We start from the raw sequence: 19,024 nt of genomic DNA on the forward strand, positions 1-19,024 counted from the left end.
GAGTGGTAGGAAAGTGCTTGGTAAACTGCAAAGCACAGATACTCTGCGGTTCGAATATGTTGTACTTTCTCCATCAGTTTTCGGTTAGTCGCTAGGTTGTGTCTGACTCTTGGACTATAGCCCACCAGGCTCCTCTGTCCTTGGGATTTCCCAGGCAAGAATACTGGATTGAGTTGCCATTTCCTTCTCCAGGGAATCTTCCCAACCCAGGAATTGAACCATATACCATCTCTCCTGCATTGGCAGGCAGATTCTTTACCACTGAGCCATCAGGGAAGCCCTGTCAGCTTTACTGTGGTATAACTCACAAACAGCAGCATTCACCAGTTTTAGGTCTTGACCTATGTGGATGCTTATGGTAGAAATTCAAATAGTGAAGTAGGATACAAGGTAAAATGTCCAAGACAGAACCCTCTCTCCCTCATCTGCAACCTCCAGACCTGCTTCTCAGAGGCAACCAGTTTCTTCTATGTACTTCTGGTTTTTTTAAAGCATGTAGCTGCTTTTCAGTGCATGCGCATTTGTAAGGGCATATAGGCATATATGTGTATATGTGCGCAACCTTATAGAGCACATGGCGCAGACTTCTGCACCGTGTGTTCTTCACTTGCGAGTGCATGCGGGGGCTCTTTGCCTGCAGCTGTATCCAAAGACAGCTGTCCTGTTGTTCCCAGTGATTTGCTCTTATAAATAATGCTGCAGTGCAATCAATTCCTACAAGTGGAATTGCTGGCTTAATGGAGACATGCGATTCAGAGTTGATAGCTGTTGTCCAGAGCCTCTCAGAATGGCCTCCCATTTCCTTTTCCACAGTCTGCGATTTTGCCTCACCCTCACCAACATCCCCACATTTTTGTCACTCTGATAGGTAAAAATTGGCAACTTATTTTCATTTGCATTTTAAAAATTATGAGTTAGGCTGAGCTTTTCACATATGTTACCCACACGAATCTCCTTTTCTGTTGAGTCACCTTGCCTGTTCTTTCTGCTGGGTTCTTTATCTTTATCTTTTAAGTTCCAAGCATTCTTTGGAGTTAAGGAAATTGGAACATTGTCTTTCGTATTGTAGTAAATATTTCTCCCAATTTTTCAATGGTCTGACTTTCTGTATTTTTGCCAGGAAAGAGTTTTATGCTTTTTAGAATCAAATTAATTAATCATTTCCTTCTCAGTTTATGGAATTAATACCATGCTTTTCTGCTCTGACATTACAATAGAAATATATTCATGCTTTCTTCTTATGCTTTCATGGTTCAATTTTTACATTTAAGTCTTTGACCCACCTGCAATTTATTCGATGTGAAGGAGAAAGGTATGGATCCGCATTTAATTGTTTTCCAAATGGCCAGCCATTTCCCCAGTACTATTTACTGAATAATCCATTCCCCTAATCAGGTAATGCCAGCTGTATCATATTCTAAATTCCTACCTATAGGTGAGTCTACTTCTGGACTCTATTTTGTTCTATTGATCTTTCTACCTATTCTTATATGTGTGCCAAATTGTTTTATTTACCCCAGGTTTATCGTGTATTTTTTTCCTACTTAGGTTTTCTTTTAGAAATTTGCTGGCCATTCTTCACTCATATTTTTTCCCAGATGAATTTTAGTCTTATTTTATCAATATAGTGGGTAGGCAGCCTGAAATATGTATTACACAATGGTTTAATCGCATCGTGGTATGTGATTTAGGGGAAAGGTCATAGGAATTGGGTGAGTGTAATATACTGGCCCTATAATTCAGAACATTATATTATAGGCATGTGGCAAACATACAGATAAGCCTAGGGAAACTTCATATTTTCACAATACTGTCTTTTGTTCAAGACCAAACATGTCTTTCCATTTACTTGAGTCTTCCCTTTTGTGCCTCAGTAAAGCTTTTCATTAGATTCATGTTACCTACTTCTGCTTCCCTGGTGGCTCAGACGGTAAAGAACCTACCTGCAACGCAAAAGCAAAAGACCTGGGTTTGATCCCTGGGTAGAGAAGACCCCTTGGAGAAGGCATGGCAACCCACTCCAGTATTCTCGCCTGGAGAATCCCATGGACAGAGGAGCCAGGTGGGCTACAGTCCATGTGGTCGCAAAGAGCTGGATGCGACTGAGCGGCAACATAAGTGACCGTGGAAGTGATGGTATCAGGATAAAAGGTACAGATTGATTACAGCCGGAATGTAAGTGGGACAAATACAGTAACTGGTTTCTTTTACTTGCTTGTTCACAGCCATTGCCTGGAACAGTACCTGGGTCATGGTGGGCACTCTGCAGATGCTTGATTGAATGAATGAAATGGGCATAAAATTGGCATAAGATTGGAGGTTCCAGCAGCATCAAAGGTATTAAGGTGATGTGATTAATTTTTATTCCCTTATTTTATGTCTTCCCCATTGTCTATAATAGAGTTAGGCAACTCCTGGAATGAAATTTTTTTCCCTACGTTTTTGGTCAGAGAGTTTCTGAGGTGGCATTGCACTAGGTGGCCACCAGAGGGCAGGGCTGCCCTACTGTCGAGGACAGTAACCACCAAACCAAGTTTCTTCTAAAGCCTGGAAGTCACGTGGAAGTTTAGTTACACCCTGGGGACCATCCTGGTGACAGGAATCAATCCCACTTCTCCCTCACTCAGATCTCAGCTTCCCAGATTGGAGGCAAAAGTTTTTGTGTGAGGAATACATCCTGTCCCATTGGGTCCTGCACCTTCTCTGAACCAGCTTTTAATTTATTGAGTGCCAAGCCCCTTCTGAGTATCTTCTCTGGGATCAGCAGTCAGTGGGACTTGGTTACCCTCACGAAGCTTGTCCCTTCTGATTATAACCTTCAGATTCACACGGGGAAACTCAGGCTTGGAAAGATGCCAAGCTTGGCAAAAAAAAAAAAAAGCTTGATTTAGGAACCCATCTTATTTATTTGTGTGTCTATTCCAAAAGCAAGTTGTACTGGTCCGGAAGTTAGGACTTGTGAGAGGATTCATTCATTCTCCCCAAATAGGCATCAGGTTCCTTTTCTGTCCAGGCACTGCTCAAGGCCCCGGGGAAGCAGCATACCCTACCCTCATGAAGCTCACCGTTTGGTGGTGGTGGTGATGGGGGAACAGACAAGGAAACAGAGTGTGAAAGTGGTGATGAGTCCTGTGAAGGAACACAGGTTGGATAAGCGCACTGAGAGTAATGGGCTGGTGGTGCTGTCAGGGAACTCTCCCATGAGGTTAATTTTGAGCAGAGACCTCGGTAAAGTGAAGGGGCAGAATGAGCAACCTTCTGGGAGAAAGCAGCCAGGGACAAGATGTGCAAAGGCCCTGAGGCAGGAGTGTGCTCGGGTGGGAGTGTGTGTGCGGGTGGGGAGCACAGGTCCTGGAGAGGCACACGACCCCACAGACCCTGCAGGCCATCGTAGACTTCCCCTTCCTCTCTCAGCAGTTGCATTGAGGATAGTCTGTGGAGGCGCAAGGTGGCGGCAGGGGGATTGGTTATCCAGGTGAATTGATGGTGGCTTTACACCCGGAACCCTCAGTAAACGCTCGTTGGACTAAGCTATTTTGGTCTGATTTGGCTTGAAATCATGACTTCCTGGCTCTCTGCAGGAATAGAAAAAGCATCACAGAAACAAAACCTCTAAAGGAAAAACTGCCCCAATTTTGGTGGTTGGGATAATAAAAAGGGAAAATTTTTTTTTCCCCACTATTCTCCATCAGGAACCAGAATTCTAATAGGGCAAGGCTCCTGGCTAGAAATGCCCAACCAGACCTTGAATTTGGCAGAGGAGCTGTCTGAGTCCAGGGCAGTGAGATGACTCACCCAGCATCACCGTGGCCACCTGGGACTCGGGATGAGGACTCTTGCCCCGCACTGTGTATCTCTCACTGCTTCCTTCCTTTTCCCAGGCTCCCAGATGGGCTCTTCTCTGTTCCCACAGTATGAGTCGCCCCTGGCCTGGGATCTTGCCGAGGTCTGGCTACTCGCCAGCTTGGCCAAGTTGCTCCCAGCCTCCCCAACCTTGCCCTGTTCTTCCCAGGACCCCCAGCTGGCTCTGGTCCTCTTTCCACTTGGCTGACTCCCTGGTTCTCTCACTCCTGATTCAGAGCAGAAATAGATTTGATCCATGGCTGATGCTGTCATGCAGTGCTGATGAGAGAGAGTACTTGCAGTGTCTGTCAAAATTATAAGTGCCATGTCCTTAGACCTAGAATCCCCCTGCAGGATTTATCCTGTGGGGACACATGGAGACTCTTGCCCAGGGATTGCCATAGAGGGCCCTGCATTGTGAAATAGCCCTCTCTGAAGTGACCCCTCTTGAAAGTCCCTTGGACTGCAAGGACATCCAACTAGTCCATCCTAAAGGAAATCAGTCCTGAATATTCATTGAAAGGACTGATGTTGAAGCTGAAGCTCCAATACTTTGGTCACCTGATGCAAAGAACTGACTCACTGGAAAAGACCCTGATGCTGGGAAAGATTGAAGACGGGAGGAAAAGGGGACAACAGAGGATGAGATGGTTGGATGGCATCACTGACGTGATGGACATGAGTTTGAGTGAGCTCTGGGAGTTGGCAATGGATAGGGAGGCCTGGCGTGCTGCAGTCCATGGGGTCACAAAAAGTCACACATGACTGAGTGACTGTACTGACTAACTGAAGTGACCCCTGCATCCTGTGGCTCTGCCACCCAAGCCCTGAATGTGGCTGTTGCTCTGGGCACAAGGTCTCCTCCCTCTCTCCCTTTCTGGGTGGGTCTCATTCAACCAACTGCCTTTCTTGTTGTTGCTGGCTCTGCTGGGTCTTTGTTGCTGTGTGTGGGCTTTCTCTAGTTGCGGTGAGTGGGGACTGCTCTTTGTTGAGCTGTGCGGGCTTCTCTTTTTGCAGAACACAGACTCTAGGCACACAGGCTTAGTTGCTCCTTGGCATGTGGGATCTTCTCAGACCAGGGATCCATCCCATGTCCCCTGTGTGGGTGTGCTCAGTTGCTCAATCGTGTCCCGCTCTTTGTCACCCAATGGACTGTAGCCCGACAGATTCCTCACCAAGTTCCTCTGTCCATGGGATTTCCCAGGCAAGAACACTGGAGTGGGTTGCCATTTCTTCCTGCAGGGGATCTTCCCAACACAGAGGTCAAACCCATGTCTCCTGCATTGGCAGGCAGATGCTTTACCACTGAGCCACCTGGGAAGCCCCTTCCCTGCATGGGCACTGATGCACTTATGCACTGATAAGAATCAGGGAATTTCCACCCAACTGTCCTTTTATTTTTTATTTTTCAGATGTAACTCACATACCATAACATTTGCCATTCTGAAGTGTGTGTTTCAGTGGTTTTCAGTGTATTCGCCAGGTTGTGTGGCTGTCACCACTGTATCATTCCAGGACGTTTTCGTTACCTGCAAAAGGAGTCCTGCACCCATGAACGGTCAGCCACCCCTGTTACCCTCTCCCCTCAGCCTTGGGCAGCTGCTAATCTGTTTTCTGTCTCCGTGAATATGCCTGTTGTGTACATTTCCTGTAAATGGAATCTTATGACAGAGGGCCTCTGTGTCTGACTCCGTTCACGTAGCGTATCGTTTTTGAGGTTCACCCGTGTTGTAGCGTGTGTACTTCATTCTTTTTTTGTGTCCAAATAAAGTGTCCTTGTATACCATAAATGTAAATCATGTTTTGTTTACCCATTCATCGGTGGATGGGTATTTGGATTCTTCATTTTTTTAGCTATCAACGTTATCATGAATAACATTGCTGTGAACGTTTGTGTACAAGTGTTTGTTTGAATATGTTTTCAGTTCTCCTGGGTCTATACTTAGGGATGGATTGAATGGGTCATTTGATAACTCCCTGTTTCACTTTAAAAAAAAATATTTGGCTGCACAGGGTCTTAGCTGTGGCATGTGGGATCTATTAATAGTTCCCTGACCAGAGCTGGAACCCGGGCCCCCTACCTTGAGAGCATGAATTCTTAGTCACTGGACCACCAAGGAAGTCCCTGTGCTTCACTTCTTGAGGAACTGATGAACTGTTTTCCAACCAGCCACACCGTTTTACATCCCCACCCACAGTGCGTGCGGCTTTCAACCCCCGGCCTCTTAAAGGTCCCCACCGGGATGAGTGACAAGCAACTGTGCAAGCCAGACGCTTGGGAACCATTCTTCAAACCGCCTGCATTCTTGACCCCTTCAGCCAATAAGTTCTCTCAATTCTACCTCAGCAAATAAGCCTCAAGCCTGTCAGTCCCTCCATCTCCAGGCACACACCCTGTCCACCAACATGACTCACTCTCCACCAACATGACTCACTCAAACAGCCTATGTCATCTCCTCTTGGGATCCTCACCTCCAGCTTGCTCCCTCCAATCTATTCTCTAGCAGAGTCACTTCTTTTTTTTTTTTTTAGAGTCACTTCTTTAAAATAAAATTTTGCATATTTTGTCTTTAACTGTAGGATAATTACTTTACAATATTGTGATGTTTTTTGCCATACATCAACATGAAACGGCCACAGGTATACATAAGTCCTTTCCATCTTATATCTGCTGCCACCTCCCTCTGCCTCTTATACACCCCTCACACCTCTGCCTCCCACCACTAAAGTAAATTTTTAAACGTTTAAGTAAGAGAATCCCCTGGCAGTTTAGTGATTAGGACTTTGCACTTTTACTGTCGAGACAGCATTCAACCCCTGGTTGGGGAACTAAGATTCCACAAGCTTCAAGGTGAGGTCAAACATAAAAAAATAAAAATAAATTTTAAAAATAGAAGATTTAAGTAAAATACACTGTGCTTCTGCTCTGTCACATCTGACACTTTTCGACCTTATAGACTGTAGCCCACCAGGCTCTTCTGTCCATGGGAATTTTCCCAGCAAGAATATGGGAGTAGGTTGCCATTTCCTCCTCTAGGGGATCTTCCCGACCCAGGAATCAAACCTATGTCTCCTGCGTCTCCTGCATTGGCAGGCAGATTCTTTACCACCGAGCCACCTGGGAATCCCAAAAGGTATACATACACATGGTAAAAAGAATCAACTATTATCAGATAATACAATGGCCCACAAGGCCCTCTCTGCTCTGACTGCCAGTTACCTGCCTGGCCTCAACTCCTTCTTTTCTCCCTGGCTCACTACAGTTCAGCCTCCCAAGTCTCCTCACTGTCCCTTAAACCCATCAGGAGTGCTCCTACTGCAGGGCCTTTCCACGTGTGGTTCCCTTTGCTTGGTATGGTACACTCTCTCTGCCTCCTTCACCTCTTTATTTAAACGTCACTAAGCGATACCATCTCTGGCCCACCTTCTAAAACTGTAACCCTCCTTCTCTTATTTCATCTTTCTGTCCTGTTTTTTTTTTTGTTTTGTTTTGTTTTTTACCCCCCATAGCGCTTACCACCCTGTATCCTACATTTTTTGGTGGGGGTGTTCGTGCGCCTGCTAAGTCACTTCAATTGTGTCCTACTCTTTGTGACCTTATGGACTGTACCCCAACCAGGCTCCTCTGTCTATGGGATTCTCTGGGCAGGAATACTGGAGTGCGTTGCCATGCCCTTCTCCAGGGGGTCTTCCCCACCCAGGGACTGAACCCATATCTCTTAGTCTCCTGCATTGGGAGGCGAGTTCTTTACCACTAGTGTCGGGGTGCTGCTCCTTAACTTCTTGTAGGATCTTAGTTCGCTGACCAGGGATGAAACCCATGTCTTTGGCAGGGGAAGTGCAGAGTCCAAACCACTGAAGAACCAGGGAATTCCCCTGTATCCTACTCTGGATTTTTCTTATTTATTATCTCTGTTTCTAGAAGATAAACTCCATTTTTTGGCTGTTTTGTTTACTTCCGTATCCCTAGTGCCTTGAACAAGACCTGTCAGCCAAGTAGCTCAGTAGATACCTGTTGAATGAATAAATGAATGACGGAAACTCAACTGTTCTGCCTCTTATCTCTTTCCCCTCTTCCAGTTCTCTACCTCAGGGGTAACCATTCTCCATTGTTCACCTGTTTCTCTAAATAACGTGCAGCTGCTGCTATTTCTGACTTACCGATTTTAAACATCTATCAACTTCCTCTGACCCTGCTACCTCTTTCCATGATCCCCAAACTGATATTTTACATTTAGTTAAATCATTAGGACTATGGAAATATCGTTCACTGCAAAGACTAATTTGCCCCCTTGTTATGTTTCCTTAGTACTCTTGCCTGGAAAATCCCATGGACGGATGAGCCTGGTGGGCTGAAGTCCATGGGGTCGCTAAGAGTCAGACACAACTGAGAGACTTCACTTTCACTTTTCACTTTCATGCATTGGAGAAGGAAATGGCAACCCACTCCAGTGTTCTTGCCTGGAGAATCCCAGGGATGGAGGAGCCTGGTGGGTTGCCGTCTATGGGGTCGCACAGAGTCTGACATGACTGAAGTGACTTAGCAGCAGCAGCGGTATGTTTCCTTCCTTAAACAGCTTTTTCTTTTCCTAGAGCTTCTATTTGCCTGTGTCATTCCCTGCGATGTTTATTATTATCACCATTCTAATCCTGATCATTTTTGAGTGTGGCACTGTATTAGAGATTCTAAGTTTTTATTCCCCCCTCCATGATGTTTATCACAATTTGTAATTATGTATTTACTTGATTCCAAATAGGAAAAGGAGTTCGTCAAGGCTGTATATTGTCACCCTGTTTATTTAACTTACATGCAGAGTACATCATGAGAAACGCTGGACTGGAAGAAACACAAGCTGGAATCAAGATTGCCGGGAGAAATATCAATAACCTCAGATATGCAGATGACACCATCCTTATGGCAGAAAGTGAAGAGGAACTAAAAAGCCTCTTGATGAAAGTCAAAGAGGAGAGTGAAAAAGTTGACTTAAAGCTCAACATTCAGAAAATGAAGATCATGGCATCCGGTCCCACCACTTCATGGGAAATAGATGGGGAAACAGTGGAAACAATGTCAGACTTTATTTTTCGGGGCTCCAAAATCACTACAGATGGTGACTGCAGCCATGAAATTAAAAGACGCTTACTCCTTGGAAGGAAAGTTATGACCAAACTAGATAGCATATTAAAAAGCAGAGACATTACTTTGCCAACAAAGGTCCGTTTAGTCAAGGCTATGGTTTTTCCTGTGGTCATGTATGGATGTGAGAGTTGGACTGTGAAGAAGGCTGAGCACTGAAGAATTGATGCTTTTGAACTGTGGTGTTGGAGAAGACTCTTGAGAGTCCCTTGGACTGCAAGGAGATCCAACCAGTCCATTCTGAAGGAGATCAGCCCTGGGATTTCTTTGGAAGGAATGATGCTGAAGCTGAAACTCCAGTACTTTGGCCACCTCATGCGAAGAGTTGACTCATTGGAAAAGACTCTGATGCTGGGAGGGATTGGGAGCAGGAGAAGGGGACGACAGAGGATGAGATGGCTGGATGGCATCACTGACTTGATGGACGTGAGTCTCAGTGAACTCTGGGAGTTGGTGATGGACAGGAAGGCCTGGCGTGCTGCGATTCACGGGGTCGCAAAGAGTCAGACACAACTGAGCGACTGATCTGATCTGATCTGATCTGATTTACTTGATTGTTTACTTTCTTAAATATCTGTCTCTGTTTGGAACATAAGCTTCTAGAACAAAGCCTGTTTTGTTTACTAGGGTATTCCCCGCACCCAGTACTAATAGATCCTCAGTATGTATTTACTGAGTAAACGAACAGCAAAAACTGGCAACATATATGGCCACCAGTGACTGGTTGGTTAGGCAAATTGTAGCATCTATCTCTAATGGATGGTATTCAGTATTTAGAAACAAGGAACTATGAAGGCTGCATATTCTTTCAGATCATCACTGTTTTGGTTCTAATCGCTGCTAAATCTCCTAAATTTTGCAGCTTCAAAGTAACTACTTTATTACCCTCAAGGATTCTGCGTGTCAGGAACCGACCTCTGCATTGCTTTCAAAACGTAACCTAACTGTGTTTTGTCTTATAAGACTGAAATATGGTTATTGCAGAAAAGCCAGAAAATGTAAACAAAAGATCAAATAGAAAAGACTTGATCGTCTCCCTCCTCTAGCAATGAGCGCTGTTAGTGTCTCCAGTGTGTCTGCTCCGGCCTCTCTGTGTTTGTTTTCTCGTAATTCCTCCAGGCTTAAACAAACGTATATACAAATCCATGGTGCTGGGTTGTGATCCGTATTTTCTACTCAGTAACACACTGTGGCTGTCTTTTTGTATCAGTAGAACCAACCCCAGCTTCTTTCCTCTAAAACACTTCAAAACATCATTTTATGTTTGTTCATTTGTTCTTGCTTTTTGGCTGTGCCAAGTCTTAGTTGCAGCATATGGGATCTAGTTCCCTGACGGAGGTTTGAACCCAGGCCCTCTGCATTAAGAGTGTGGAGTCCTAGCCACCGGACCACCAGGGAAGCCCCTGTCCTTTTCTTCATTGAACAAATGCCTGCTGTGTGCCAGACCCAGTTCTATGTGTTCAGTGTATTGTGTTGATGGAGCGGATGTCTGCTCTGTCCTTGTGGGGCTTACAGTCCATCCAACATGTGGAAGCACCGTGGCTTATCAAGCCAGTCCCCAGTTGATGAGTATTTAGGTGGTTTTTATTTTTTCCTCTTACAAACACAAAAGCCCTCCTTTTTATATCTTCATGTACATTTTCATGCCTTTTCTTTTTTAAAATGTAAAAAAATTATTTTATTTTTAATTGAAGGATGATTGCTTGACAATGATGTGTTTGTTTCTGCCATGCAACAGCTTGAATCAGTCTTAAGCATTTTTGTATCCTGCTTCCCATGAGCCTTCCTCCCCACCCCCTCCCCATCCCACTCATCTGACTTGTCGCTGGGCTGGACTCCCTGTGCTATAAAGCCACTTCCCACTAGCTGTCTATTTCACACATGGTGGTGTGTATATGTCGATGCCACTCTCTGAATTTATCCCACTCTTTCCTTCCCTCACTGTGTCCACAAGCCCATTCTCTACATCTGCATCTCTATTCCTGCCCTGCAAAGAGGTTCATTGTACCATTTTTCTAGATTCCATATATCTGCATTAATATATGATATTTGTTTTTCTCTCTCTGACTTTCTTCACTATGTGTAACAGGTTCTATGTTCCTCCACCTCACTACAACTGACTCACATTCATTCCTCTGTATGGCCGAGCAATATTCCATTGTGTATATGTACCACAACTTCTTTACCCATTCATCTGTCGATGGACATCTAGGTTGCTTCCATGTCCTGGCTATTTCCTTAGCATAGAATCCTAGAAGTGAGACCTCTATGGTAAGGGGCAGGCACATTGGCAATATGGACATGCAAAACCAGGTTGATGTTCAGCCAAGTTGCTTCAATTTACTGACTCCCCCACCCATGCCCAGTCATGAATGCAGTTGTTATTCAGTCACTAAGTTGTGTCATGAACGGGAGTCCACTTTTTGCCTCTCCCCTAGCCCCGGGTATCAGCACACGTGGACATTTCCGTGGATCTGAAAAGCGGGAAATAACTGTCGCTGACTTACCTTCCCGTTGTGTCCTGTGTGGACGCTGTGGCTGGGACTCCGGAGGCATCTTGGATATGGTGGCTGCACCTTGATCTGTTTTGTGTTTCTGGTGACCTTCTTCTTCACACCCACTGGTGCTTTGGTCTCTCTGAACATACTGTCAGCCCTCTTAGGGAACAGGCTGTCTTTCTGACCCCCTTCCTGGTCTTTACAGAGAGCCCAGCTGCGTTAAACACACAGCTCCTGCTTTGCTTTAGACTCCCCCAACCCCTCCATCCTCCTTGCTCTGCATTTGTCCCCAGCGGCTCAGAACCTCACTCTCCTGTCACCTGTAGCCTTGAAAGACTGCTGTCAGTTGAAGCCCTCTCTTCAAGGTCATGGATGAGAGTATTTCCAGAGACCAAACAGACTTTGCCCAGACCCCCTGAGCCCCACCGTTGAGGCTGGGCCCTTCTTACTGTCACACCAGGGTCCGGCTTGTGACTACACGCTCCCTCCCAGATGGTGTCACACCTTTACTGAGGCGCCCCTGGGGGAGAAGACACATGACAGAGGCCTCACATGTGATGAGATGGGACTCAGCTGCACCAACACCGACCCTTCAAGGCCCTGTCCTTCACTCCTTAAGATGAGGCCTTGAACTGAAGGATCATTATGGGGTGGGGGGGCTTCAGACGCTGCAGCAGGAGGTGAAAGAGAGAGCATTGCATTCGTTTTGTGTGTCCTTCATTTAAAATTTATTATTGATAAAATTGCTTTCTTACAAAAGGACTATATGCTTCTTTTAGAGAATTTGGAAAATTTAGAGACAAGTGAAAGGAAGAAAACAAAATTTCCCAGTAGTCCCTGAGTAAGCACCGTTAGCCTGGGGTGCATGTCCTCTGGAGCATCTAGTTCTCTTCTGTACACTATCGAAACGGTGAAAATGGAGTCAAAACACCATAGATACTGATTTATCACTTGCTGTTTATTACTTAATAACAGCTTGAATGTCTTGCCACGTCATTACAGGGTTTTCTATTGTGGGAGGGACTTCTGGACCCTCAGGCCTGCAGCAACCTTCTCATCCACTTAGATTGCTGGCCCTGCCCTCTGGCCCCAGGTTCCCCCCGCCCCCCCCCAATCCTCTGGTCCGTACATATGGCCAGTCTCAGGACTGGGGGAGGGTGCATGTTCCTTGCCCTCCCCTCAAAACCTCGAGGTTGAGTCTGTCCTTCCAGGTGGCCAAGCAGACTCCCAAGTCGGGGGAGCAGGGGAGGTGGGTTGCAGAGGAGAGACCCCAGGGTCTCTGAGAACTTCTGAGAGGCACCCCCATCCCAGCCTCCGCCTCCCTTCCTTTACCCCCACCTGCAGCCCTCTGCTCTTCACATCCCATTACCCTGGTCTGGCCATCATTAACGTCTAAAACATTCACAGGGCCATGAGTCACCGGGCTCCCAGGCCTTTGTCATCCATCCACTTGAGTGGAGCGCAGTGGGCTGAAGGCCGCGGACACAATGGCAAATGGCTCCCCGCCTGTGCTGATGCAGCCCCTGAAAGCCTCTCCCCTCCTCGAACTCACCGCCCCTCCAGCTCCATCTGGGAAACCTGCCTCTTTAACTCAGGGCCCAGCACACCACTTCCCCTCTCAGCTCCTGAGCTTTTTAAAAGCAGCAGAAGACAATGTACCCCTTTTGTGCCCCCCCCACCCCCAACGCCCCACTGCTGCTGCCCTCCCTCCACCCCCTCCCCATTTAGGCCTGTGGAACGGAGGCAGCAGTCGCCCAACGAGAGGCCACGTCTTTGTCAGGGGGAGGAGGCAGGGCCTGGTGGATGCTCTCTCTCCCTCTGGCTTCAACTGAGAAGCCAGGGCCCTTTGATGACATTTGTTTCCTCTCAGTGATGGTCCCAGGGCCAGGGTCTTCAAGGCCTGGATGGCAAATGGTCCCCAGAAAGACCAAGTCGTGATGAGAGCTTGGAATTTTCAACCCCACTCTTCACCCTTGAGAGAAGGGAGAGGGGCTGGAAATGAAGTTTCCTGCCTACATGAGGAAACCTCCATAAAATCCCAACAGTGCAAGGTTTGGGAAGCTTCTAAGTGGATGAACCATCCACACTGGGAGTGGGCTGCACCCCGACTCCACAGGGACAGAAGCACCTGTGCTTGGGACCCTCCCAGACTTCACCGTGTGTATCCCTTCATCTGGTTGTTCATCTGTGTCCTTTACCATACCCTTTAATCAGCTGGTAAATGTGTTTCCCTGAGTTCCGTGAGTGGCTCTAGCAAATGAATCAAACCTGAAGAGGGAGTCACCAGAATTTTCGTTTTTTAGCCAAACTGGACAGAAGTTGTGGGGAACTTGGGGACCGACTACTTATAATCAGCATCTGAAGTCGGGTGGCAGCAGGCCTGTGGGTGGGACTGAGCCTTTAGCCTGTGGGATCTGACACTATCTCCAGGTGTTGAATTGAGTGAAATTGTAGGATGCTCTGCTGTTGTAGAGAACAACACCAGCCACGTGTGGGGAAAACCCCACCCCCCCCACGTATTTGGTGACCGGAAGTGTTAGCAGTGAAGTGTTCAGTGTGAGTAATAAAGGAAACACACAGGAAAGAGCAACAGGAGGGGAAAACTGGGTGGTTTTTCTTGCACAAAGGGGTGAAAGGTCCCATCTTTGTATCTGGAGGATTCCCTCCTCTTTAGCTATGTTGAAAGATAATACATGGCTTTCTCTGTAGTCACTTCTCTGTCTTTCAAAAAATCACCCCTCTTTTAGGAACAGTTTACACTGGGATATAATTCACATCCCATACAATTCATACACTTAACGTGTACAATAAAGTGACATTTATAATATTCAGAGCTGTGCAACCATTACCACAATCAATTTTAGAACATCTTCATCACTTTACAAAGAAATCTCATACCCATTAGTAAACACTCCTTATTTTTCCCAGCATCCCCAACCCCTGGCAACTATGAATCTACTTTCTGTCTCTACGGATTTGCCTCTTCTGGGCATTTCATATAAATGGGATCTCACAGTATGTAGCTTTTACTATCGTGTCTCTTCCAATTAGCATAATGTTTTAAAATATTCATCCATGTTGTAACATCTATTTTTACTTCATTTCTTTCTGTTGCTAAATAATATTCCATTGTGTAGATATACCACATTTTGCTTATTCACCAACTGATGGACTTTTGGGTTATTTCCACTTTTAGATACTATGAATAACACAGCTATGGATATTCATGTATAAGTTTGGGGGTATATATCTGGGGGTGGATTTGCTGGGACATATGGTAACTCTATATTGTTAAAAGATAAACCAAGGCATGTTAAAAATTTTAAGAGTGTACTTAAGCAAAAATTGATTCAATTAGGCACATCCAAATCTAGCAGCTAAAGAGGACGTCTGAGGAACTGTCCCAAATAAAAGACATTCAGACTTCCTTGGTGGTCCAGTGGTTAAGAATCCAATTGCCACTGCAGGGGACGTGGGTTCGATTCCTGATCTGGGAAGATTCTACTTGCCGTGCAGCATCCAAGCTGTGTAGCAAGAAAGCTGTGTACTGTAACTACTGAGCCTGTGCTCTAGACCCCATGTTCTGCAACAAGAGAAGCCACCACAAGGAGAAGCCTGCAAATGGCAAAGAAGACTCAACGCAGCCATAAATAAATAAATAAGCAAAATATAAGGCTTTTATGTCAGAAGGGATTGGGAACAAAGAGATTACACTAGCAAAAAGCAGGTTGGTTACTGCAAAGTTACTTCCCTTTAGGGGATGGCCAGGGTCCATCAGGCAAATGACCTAATTAGTGCTGGTCAGGTGATTTCTGAATTCTTGATTGACTGGTTTAAGATCCCATTTCCGGGAAAGCTGAAACTAATTCAGTCTTGGTTTGGTGACATGGAGCTTAGCATAAGCAACTCCATCTTGGGCCTATTGTCTTGTTTTTAACAAATGTTTAACTTTTGGAAGAACTGCAAACTATTTTCCAAAGCAGCTACATTATTTTGGTATGGTATGGACCTAACAGATGCAGAAGATATTAAGAAGAGGTGGCAAGAATATATAGAAGAACTGTACAAAAAAAGATCTTCATGACCCAGATTATGACGATGGTGTGATCATTCACCTAGAGCCAGACATCCTGGAATGTGAAGTCAAGTGGGCTTTAGGAAGCATCACTACGAACAAAGCTAGTAGAGGTGATGGAATTCCAGTTGAGCTATTTCAGATCTTAAAAGATGATGCTGTGAAACTGCTGCACTCAATATGAATACGCCAACAAATTTGGAAAATGCAGCAGTGGCCACAGGACTGGAAAAGGTCACTTTTCATTCCAATCCCAAAGAAAGGCAATGCCAAAGAATGCTCAAACTACCGCACAATTGCACTCATCTCACACGCTAGTAAAATGATGCTCAAAACTCTCCAAGCCAGGCTTCAACAGTACGTGCACTGTGAATTTCCAGATGTTCAAGCTGGATTTAGAAAAGGCAGAGGAATCAGAGATCAAATTGCCAACTTCCGCTGGATCATTGAAAAAGCAAGAGGGTTCCAGAAAAACATCTACTTCTGCTTTATTGACTATGCCAAAGCCTTTGACTGGGTGGATCACCACAAACTGTGGAAAATTCTTAAAGAGATGGGAATGCAGACCACCTGACCTGCCTCTTGAGAAATCTATATGCAGGTCAGGAAGCAACAATTAGAACTGGACATGGAACAACAGACTGGTTCCAAATAGGAAAAGGAGTATGTCAAGGCTGTATACTGTCACCCTGCTTATTTAACTTATATGCAGAGTATATCATGAGAAACGCTGGGCTGGATGAAGTGCAATCTGGAATTCAGATTGCCAGGAGAAATATCAATAACCTCAGATATGCAGATGACACCACCCTTTTGGTAGAAAATGAAGAAGAACTAAAGAGCCTCTTGATGAAAGTGAAAGAGGAGAGTGAAAAAGTTGGCTTAAAGCTCAACATTCAGAAAACTAAGATCATGGCTTCTGGTCCCATCACTTCATGGGAAATAGATGGGGAAACAGTGGAAACAGTGGCTGGCTTTATTTTTGGGGGCTCCAAAATCACTGCAGATGGTGATTGCAGCCATGAAATTAAAAGATACCTACTCCTTGGAAGAAAAGTTATGACAAACCTAGACAGCATATTAAAAAGCAGAGACATTACTTTGCCAACAAAGGTCTGTCTAGTCAAGGCTATGGTTTTCCCAGTAGTCATGTATGGATGTGAGAGTTGGACTATAAAGAAAGCTGAGAGCCTAAGAATTGATGCTTTTAAACTGTGGTGTTGGAGAAGACTCTTGAGAGTCCCTTGGACTGCAAGGAGATCCAACCAGTCCATCCTAGAGGAAAGTATTCCTGAATATTCATTGGAAGGACTGATGCTAAAGCTGAAACTCCAATCGTTTGGCCACCTGATGTGAAGAACTGACTCACTGGAAAAGACCCTGATGCTGGGAAAGATTGAAGGCAGGAGGAGAAGGGGACAACAGAGGATGAGATGCTTGGATGGCATCACTGACTCAATGGACATGAATTTGAGTAAACTTTGGGAGTTGGTGATGGATAGGGATGCCTGGTATGCTGCAGTCCATGGGGTTGCAAAGAGTTGGACATGACTGAGTGACTGAACTGATACTGATACATTATTTTACATTCCAACCAGTCACAAAACTCCCATTTAAGAGTAAATCTACTATAAGATCTTATTTACTATCTTGAAATTTATACATAAAATAACCTTCCCACACCCATCATGAATAGAAAATATTTCAATATAAAGACCCAACTACAGTGTAAAGGAGAAATAAAAGGAACATAATAGATACATTAAAGAAATGTGATCCTGGACTCAAAGACAGGCTTTCTTGGGTGACTTAGAAACTGGCCTTGGAGGTGGCTCCCCCAGAGGGTTTGCTGAAAGCTGAAACCCCAGCCCCATATCTCTGGCATCAAAGACACTGGCCCAAGGGATGTTTTGAAGGAAACTACTTTCGTCTGATGTAAAGGTTTTGGCCAATTTGTTAAAAAAAAAAAAAAAAACCGCCTTTCAGACATCCTTGCACGACTCAGATCACATGCTCACACGCGTGTGCAGGCGCAGATGCAGAGTCACGGACTTGTGGCCATGGCAGGGCAGGTCACGATGCACCAGCTCTGTGTGGGCCTGGCGTCACTCCCCCAGGGCAACCAGACATGGGGGCTCTCTGGGGCTCAGGCTGGCTGCTTGAGGATTTGCTGTCCAGGTTGCTTTGAGGAGAGCGTGGAAATGGAAGTCAGGCCCCCAGTAGGCAGGGCTCAGAGATGGCACTGAGCTGAGTGCCTGTTAAAAAGGCCACTTCAGCCCCTTCCATGCAGCCTTTGTTGGCTCGAGAGGAAGGAGGATGGTTCCGGGGGCTCTGAATGCACTAATGGATGTGCATTATCAGCATCCTTCCTGGCCACGCGGCACTCTCCCCACCTCCACCCCTGGCTGGAGAACTCTGCATTCTTCTGGAAAAGTGGCTGTCATTCTGGAGGCCCTAACAAAGGCATTTCCCCACAAAAGGACCATTACGACCACCACTGCATCAGGCGGTGGCTGCTGGTGCCTGGGTTCTGGAGTCTGTTGTGTTCTCAATGTCCACGACATCTTCAGCCAAGACCCCACCTTCAGGAAGTCTGCTCTGATTGCAGAGGAACAACTCCTCCGTTTGAAAAAAAGGAATGAGGGTAGGGAGCAGTTCTTTTTTTTTAAAAAATTAGTTTATTTTTCGCTGTGCTGGATCTTCATTGCTGCACGCAGGCTTTCTCAAGTTGTGGTGAGCAGAGGCTACTCTCTAATTGCAGTGCGTGGACTTCTCATCGTGGTGTTTTCTCTTGTGGAACACAGGCTCTAGAAGTTTGGACTCAGTAGTTGTGATCCATAGGCTTACTTGCTCCGCGGAATGTGGAATCTTCCCAGACCAGGGATGGAGCCCGTGTTCCCTGCATTGGCAGGTGGATTCTTATCCAGTGGACCACCAGGGAAGTCCCAGGGAGCTGTTCTAAAGGAACACACACATGGTTCCATGTGGCCATACACTCATGGATAGTGCCGGGAGGAGAGCCTGACGTTTCTAACCCAGGACTGTGAATCCAAACTCACAGGCCCCTCTCCTGGAGGTGTTACAGGGTATAGAGAAGCAATTGCAGGGTGCTCTTTGCCTGGGGCTGGCCACCTGCAGGCTGCTGGACCCCCAAGGTAGCTCTGACCAGGAAAAGAGTGGATAATCCGTCAAGGGACTCCAGGGGCTTCCTTTGGAATTTGGAGAGGAGAGAACAGAGAATTGACTGGCCCCTGCAAGGGGATTCTAGTAGAAATTTAGAGAAAAATAAGGCATAAGGGAGACCCAAGGGACTGATGAACAGAAAGGGCTCAGCTCCTTGGCCCGGGGGGCTCTGCTGTCTCCAATCTAGGCCATGTTCTGTGAGACTAATTATCATCCACTACAGAGTTTGGCTCTAGATCTGAGCTTAAAACCATAGAACATCAGGGACTTCCCTGGTGGTCCAGTGGT

The sequence above is a fragment of the Bos indicus x Bos taurus genome, chromosome 11, assembly GCF_003369695.1.
Source record: "Bos indicus x Bos taurus breed Angus x Brahman F1 hybrid chromosome 11, Bos_hybrid_MaternalHap_v2.0, whole genome shotgun sequence".
Taxonomy (NCBI): domain Eukaryota; kingdom Metazoa; phylum Chordata; class Mammalia; order Artiodactyla; family Bovidae; genus Bos; species Bos indicus x Bos taurus.